This window comes from Peromyscus californicus, unplaced genomic scaffold (assembly GCF_007827085.1).
Source record: "Peromyscus californicus insignis strain IS unplaced genomic scaffold, ASM782708v3 Scaffold_21__1_contigs__length_65335640, whole genome shotgun sequence".
NCBI lineage: Eukaryota > Metazoa > Chordata > Mammalia > Rodentia > Cricetidae > Peromyscus > Peromyscus californicus.
Genome location: NW_026294514.1, coordinates 49,894,515 through 49,902,433, shown reverse-complemented (window position 1 = coordinate 49,902,433; position 7,919 = coordinate 49,894,515). Strand labels below are relative to the sequence as shown.

Here is a 7,919-nt window from a genome sequence, read left to right as displayed (position 1 = left end):
TTATTGTAACTTCTCATTTTATTCTGTAAGCAAATAAATATTCTAAGTATGGAAGAGAATCAATTATAATTAGTATGAGCCTATATCTTAGTTAAAAATTCAGAAATTCCTTTTAGATTTTAAAAAGGCATGGTGTCTTGGGCAAAAATGATGTGCTAGTTTTTGTTTTTTTTTTTCTATGAAATGAAAATTGACAGCAAAGAGCCCTCTCTCTTCCCTGTCACCTTGATCCTGATCTGTTTTTCCCAACAATATTTAACTCTGTTAGCTATTTATTTACTCCATTTCTGTTAGCAGCAAAGGACTAAGGGTAGCTATATTGACACATGGAATACAAGACCCTCTCATCTACCCTTTCCCACTCGTGCTGACAGTTGTAAAAAAAACTTATTTTTGTCATAGGCAGAGACAACTCTACAAGCACGCAGGGACCAGATGTGTGCTATAATAATAACAAGGTGCCACTTTTTAAAAAATACTTTTCAGCTTAGGGCTACATTTAAACCTTCAGGTACAGTTCATGAAACTCATAATGTGGGAGAGTGAGTGCTGGTGGTGTCTTTGAAAGTCTCCTGGGGAAGAGACTCTGAGATATTATTATCATTACCACCATCTTGCTAACTGAATCACAGTTACAACCCTGGTTATTACACCTAAGGGAGTGACTTACTGCCCTCTAGGTTGAAATAAAGGGTACAATGAGATTCTTCTATTGTAGGAAGGTGGAACAAATTTCTGGACAGACAAAAGAGAAGGCACTCTATTCAATTTTAATCCTATAAAAATAGATGCCTAAATTAATCTGAATATGCAGTCCTCAGGTGGCCCATATAAACTCACTAAGCACACATTTCAAATAAGCTGAATGTGGGTGGACAGTCGATCTAGACTTAGACTTCTTCTAAATATGTATTGTCTTATTTTTATAGAAATACAGGAACAAAAGCAAAATGATACTGGCAAGAAGATTTTACACAAAAGCCAAGCTACACCCAAAAATGAAAAGATATTATTGTGCTGAAGATTGCAGCATAGTTTATCTCTCAGTTAAGTTGTAAAACTGTAAGACGCCATTGGAGTCATTCAATCTAATAAAGTGAGAGTAATATCGATGAAAACAGCTTTCATTTTTATTGACTCATAAACATTAGAGTGTAAATGTGTAGACTTCTTTTCACACCCTGTAGACAGAATGAGTGTTGTAGCTTTAGTATCTGGGGAAGAAAAAATAAATTGCATGTTACATTTGAACCTGAAACATAAAATGGTCACCATGTTTTGATGATGAAAAGTTGAACAGGTTGACAATGCTCTGTTTTGCTCACAAATTGTATTTTCCCATCGCTTCTCTGTTGTAAATGATTTCATTTCTTCCTTGTATTAATTCTTTATGATTATGATCCTAATATAATGTAAGCAGAAGTTTGCTAATGCCTCTTCTGTTTACTTAATACAAATAGAATAGATAGAAAAAATTGGTGACTCTCCAAGGCCAGTTTGGCTCATGTGGCCAGTTACTATGACATTGCCATAGTTTGAAAAGTGGTTAAATGACAAATGTGTCACCGGAGATATTTCCTGACTGACTTTACAACATTTTAAATGAATTACACATTTAAAATACTTTAAACGTAGCAGGAATGTGTTACACCTGCGATGTTACATTTGTGAGGTTAATGATCTCTAGCTTCAAATGAGCCTGGGTTGCACAGGGAGGCCTTGACTAAAACAAACACATAATAGCAAAATAATAATAATAATAAAATGACCTCCCCCCAAAAAGTTGAGGTTTTTGAAAAGTAATTAAACTAAATTATGTCTGTGAAAAGAGTAAATAACATTGGGAGGGACAAATTGGACTTCATGTGAAACTTGGGAAGGAGTATGATGATGCTCGATGTCTTGTTCAGCACAGCAGGCACTGGGTTCTGGATATCAGAAGAATGATGAGGAGTGATGGCAAGGAGCTCATGCCTTACCTTCAAACCATCGTGTTTTGTATCAGTTCCTGGTTTTGTACTGCTAGACATAAATCTTCAACATAGAGTTTGCGTCAGGACAGCATTCTCTTCTCCCTGCAGGTGTTGACAACAAATTAAAAATTAGGAATTTTGAACACCAGAGAAAAGACAGTAATATGAGTAAACATTGATACTATCACAGTAGACTAGGATTTGTCCTGGAAAACTTAGCTTTCACTTCCAAACAACAGCATTTAGAACAAAAATACATCAATTTTTATCAAATTTAATTTACCATCATATTAATATTTAACATAGTTATCTGCAAAGATTGGTTGAATTTGTGTTATGTAATCCTGTAAATATATCTATAAGTTAGTAATGATATTATTTGTAAGCCACGGTAGTCATAGCTCTTTATATTGAATCAAGAATTCTGTTTTGATTCATGACTGATTAGATAGAATTATTTTCTGTTGATGTTTCTCTGCACATACGCATAGTTTTTGTTTTCAGAGTTGTCAAATGAACATAACAAATTATTTGGAATTTATTTCCCCACATTAGTACATACAAGTTTTACAATAATTTAAAAAATATTGACTGAAGATTTTTATCATATGGATAAAAAGGATAGGGAATTATCAGTTGCAGAAATAGAAATTTAGCTCTCACGGAGAGCTTAGGTATCAAGAGATAGCTGAAAATCAAGAAGTTAGAGGAGATATGCCTAAACAATTGAAAATTGATAGGCAGCTTATGCCAATCCCACAAAAAGTTCACCTAGTAAAAGACAGATGTGTGAAAAGAGATAGTTATGTGATTGCTAGACAGAACTGTGTAGACTGTGATCAATTCTGCCTTTACATTTCTGCAATTTGAAGTCTATTACCGAATATTAAATATTAAATTGCTTTAAAATTTGCTGTATGCTTGTCTCTAGTATAATTATGAATTTGGCTCAAGCTTGATGTAGGTCATAATCTCATTCAGAATTCAATAATATAAGATAGACAATTGCTTATTTTTTAAAAATGCTATTTTTTCTTTTTTCTTTTATTCTTTTCCTTTTTCCTCACTTGGTTAGATGCCATGAAGTAGGTGGCAATGCCTTAACTGTATACATGTTGTCAGGCCCAAGGACATCTTCCATCCTTGTCAAGGGGAGCACTAACCTTCTCTCCTTTCATACACCACAAGTAATCAATTGTTCATATACTTATAATATATTAAAGCCAAAGAACATCCCTGTGAAGTTAAATGCATAAACCATGAGATTTACTACACTAATTTGAAATTCTTTAGAATGTCTTAACTTCTGTCAATTGTTTGAAAATTTAATAGTAAAAGTATGCATAATATCCATTTCATAGATATCTTTTAATATGTAATAATATTACATATCATATCACAAGCATATATGCATATATACCATACACAGGGACAAAATATATACATTATAGGTCACTTGAAATTTTTAGCAGTTACAAAACTTATGATTCTAATCATTTGATATGGTTTGCATTCTCTAAGTGGTGTTATTATGCATGTTTTCGAAGTTATTGAAGATCCAAATGTCGCCTTGTCTTGTGTTGTAAATGCAATAGTTACATTAGGTAATTTGAATGTGCTTGCTCTTTTGAAGCCACATCATTGCTTGTAAAATTATACATTCAACGTTGGCTTGAGCCATTAAGTTTGAGAGTGCCATCTTATTGAAAGCCATTATTGTAATAAGTGGATATTATCCTATCATTTCCATCCATGAATGGAGGATGCCATTGTAAGGATTTTCCAATGGATGGTTTAAAGAAAAAATTGATTATTTTGCTTGAAGGAAATACAGATAAATTAGCATTCCGTGTCAGACAGTGCTGATGTATAAAATTGTGTCTTGCTTTTGCTCTACTTGGGATCTTCTTTAGATTTAAAAGAGAAAGCAATTTTCAAAACTAAAGTTAAATATATAACCACAGTAATATCTATGTGTAGTGATTGTTAGACCATTTCAGAACAATGATTTCAGTCCTCAATACCACTCAGAGATAAAAATAAAATGCAAGCAATGATTTTAATATTTCTTTTCAAATCTCTTGAAGCTCAGAAAAAAGACCCTAGCGTAATTCTATAGTTATTATCAGGAAATATTATGCGCTATTTTTTAGTTCAAAAGTTATGCTAATTTTCCTTAACTTGAAGGTATTAATCATATAAATAGGTATTGATGTTATAGTATAGTCTGCTATCTATGTAAATTATATGTAAGGAGTCAATTAGAAGTGCTCTCTGACACAGACAATTCAAGTTTAACTGATTCATCTTTTGAAATTCACTTTTCTTAGGTCTTCAGGTTTAAGTGTTTAAGCTAAGTATCTATACAAACAGGCAATGCTCAGACAGGACACGAAGTGACAGTGAGCCTTACTCAGTGTTCAAACTTTTGTTCCTGTCGGAGAAATAAGACCTTCTGAAGGCAGTATTTCTCCTCATTAGTATTGCTATTAATGATGGAGACAACATCTAGCAGAGGTCCAGTGTGTGCACAGAAACACCGTTCATGACCAAATATCCAGGAGAGTCTTATTTAACTCTAAACAAGCTTCTTCAGTGTAGGAATTTTCATTCTTTTTAAAGATAACTTAACTTGTGCAAATCCACACTGTGCATAAAACACATAGACTGTTCATAAAAGAATTGACCAAAGAAAATGTTTTCTGGACTTGTTCAAAAGTTTTAAAACTTATATACATACATATATTAATAGTAACATATATTGACTAAATAAAAACAGCAATTTAAAAATGCTTATTAAAATGTAATTGGTGATTAGCAAGTTTTAGTCCTTCAGTATTGGTTACTAGACTATTGTGTTCATGGTTTCCTTTGTAATCTATATTCTTCCATTCATAGCTATAAACAAAAACGACCACTTTGAACTGTGTTTTTTCTTTCAGCCTCTATCTCCCTCCCTCCCTCCCTCTCTCTCTCTCTCTCTGTTTCTGCCTCTTTCTTTCTTTCTTTCTTTCTTTCTTTCTTTCTTTCTTTCTTTCTTTCTCTCTCTGTCTCTCTCTCTCTGTCACACACACATACACACACACACACACACACACACACACACACACACACACACACACTGTATTTGTGTTTGCACATTAATTTCATTTAATATTCCACCTCAGTCATTTTGCTGAATAGTACTTCTTTATTTGTTTCTAAAACTTGGAATACTGATTTTTCAGGTGACTATTATTTTTCCACTATCCTACATTACATCAATTTCACGAATTAAGATAACATCTTAATGCAATGTCTCACAGATATATAATTCCAGGTTCACAAGTTTCACATGAAACTGTATTTTTCTATCCAAATGACTTTGTAATATTTGCATCTTCCTAGGAACCAAAATCATAAAATGCCCTAAAATAAACATTTCATTATCTAAGCTCATTTTTCATGCAGTACACTTCTCAGTCAACAGTGTACATATTCATACAGTGTTTACATCAAAACTTTGAGATTACTCTTTACATTTGCACATATGCTCCATGTTTATTATTGTGTATCATTATTGGGAAGTGTTGTACTTCCACTTACAAACCATGTCCTGAATCTGATCACTACTTGTCCTACTATTTCTAATCCCTTTATTCCTGACTTTAATATCCTATTTTTATTTTACAATAACCTATATGCTCAACACTGTATTGCTTCCACATTCTTCAGAATAAATGTAAGATTATAATTCTCTCCAAACTGAAACCACCAGTGACTTCCTGTTAGGTGGCATTATCAGTAAACTTAGGTAGTAACAGTGTGTTGTTGAATAGATGAAAGTCAGAAATAATTTGCCCCTATCAAATAAGTTCTTACTATGTAATGATATTCAGAAAACTTGAGAGAGTGATGATTCACATAATGAAATCAGAATCATATGCACATTACTATGTGCTGTGTGGTGATAAAAAATTTGTAAGATAAATTGAAATTATGCAAGAGAACTAGTTTGTCACATCTCATTGAAGTTTATCTTCTCATCATACCTTGTAGGATTGCTGGAATTTTGTAGGATACTTACATGCATTCACTTCTTAGGAACAGGATAATCATTTTAATAGTAGAGATATGAAATGCATGAGCTGGGGAAGCTTATATAATCCTCAGGCATAAACACATTTGTGATTTCTAATTTTTATGGTTTTGAAAAACTTGACAGTCTCCATCCAGGAGTGTTTAACTTTTCTTCATTCTTACAAGAAGCTGAAATCTCTATAGTTAAGGCTTCAGAACTGCATAGTGTCCTATCATCATTAATAACAACAAAAGCTCACATATTTCTAAGTTAAGTTTACAGTTCTGTAATGGGTTGCTATGAACGCTATTGTGGGGTACATTGTATATTTCATGCTGTATATTTATTGATATTTCCTTAATAAAAGCTAACTAATTGGAATTATATTGTTCTGAAAACCTTCTTGCAGCCAGCCTTTGGGGATTTATGCATCTCTTGTCAGTATATTGAAGCTATTCTAAAATCTTCACTATTTCCCACACAATGAAATAGTATGTTGTATCCAGGTACTAGGTTTAGGAACATGACTTTCGACCAGTATTCATCAGGAAAAACATTATTTTCTCACCTAAAACACTGCTCTGAGTCTTCAGGACTTTGTATCTGTGCTACGATGCGTTTAGAGCAGAATTTATGTATTCCTTCTAATACTGTTGAGTTTTAGCTCAACATCAATGCTTCTGAAGTGTTTCCTTCTCCTACTTAATTTCAGTGTTCACCCTTGGCAGCTGCTTGCTCTTTAAGCTTGTATCACACTACTTTATCTCCAAGATTTTACATGACTGTTTCTCATTCTGATTAATGCAAAACTTGATCTGAAATACAGATATCAATATCCTTATTTGGGATGTCAAATTATGAAGGATATTCAGCATAATATGTTGACTAAGCTTTTAGTTTTATAATGAAAGTGAAAGCACAAATAATAAATACCACTGTCATTTTAATTAAAAAGAAATTTTAACAATTATAACAAACCAATTCTACAATCTTCTTTTCACTTATATACTTAATTTTGAACATCTATATCTGAAATGGAAATGATCACTACATTAGTAAAATCCAAAAGTTATTTAGCATGATAGCTCAAAGTGAAAGCTTCCCTAGATACTGGGAGAAGGACTGCTAAAAAGAAAGTGTATGTGTTTCTTGATCTCTGTGTTTTCAACTGAAACATAATTCTTCCTTTATCTCACCTTTGGGGAATCAAAATTGAGAACTCAACAGGGAGGGAAAGTGTGAGAGTGTTAAGTTTTCTCCTGAAAACTTATTAAATTCTGAGAGAAAACAAGATTGAAAATGCTCATTTCCAATTTGTCATGTTGCTACTAGTTGAAGTTAGTGTTGACAGAGTAAAATGTGAAATTAACAAATACAATAATATTGTTCTAAACTGTGCTTTGTATGTATAAATAACTATCTTATATTGATTCTCTTTCTATTTTTAATCCTTTATACAAAACATAAACAAATTCACATACATCTATAATAAATTATGTGCATATGCAAAATAATTTTCTGAATTCCCAATAATGCATCATGGGTAGAATTAGCAGTAAATTACATTAATAAGAAGCATATGGTTTGAAAGCTTATATTCTAAAACACAGGTTTGTGTGTTTGGGCTAATGAGCTTGGTGTTTCTGACCTCAATTAATTACTATTTATTTCATATTATTAGAGAGCAGGTGTTTTAATCACCAAATAAAGCTCATCTTTGCTTTGATTTTATTTTTTTGTTTTAGTTTTGTTTTTTGTTGTTGTTTCTATTTCTGGAAATATTTGTGGGCCATCTACATTTGCTTCTCCTCTAAAAAAAAATGAATGATTTTTCTCAGGGAAGATAAATTTTATTCTTTTTAAAAATTTTTTATTTCGTTTTATAT

General features: G+C 32.3%; 1 non-coding gene across 1 annotated transcript; it reads right to left on the bottom strand.

Moving 5' to 3' along the window:
- Window positions 1-3,038: 3,038 nt before the first annotated feature.
- LOC128118043 (U6atac minor spliceosomal RNA) lies at window positions 3,039-3,158 on the bottom strand. The gene has a single exon (XR_008220971.1). It is a non-coding gene; the product is annotated as a U6atac minor spliceosomal RNA (small nuclear RNA).
- Window positions 3,159-7,919: the final 4,761 nt, after the last annotated feature.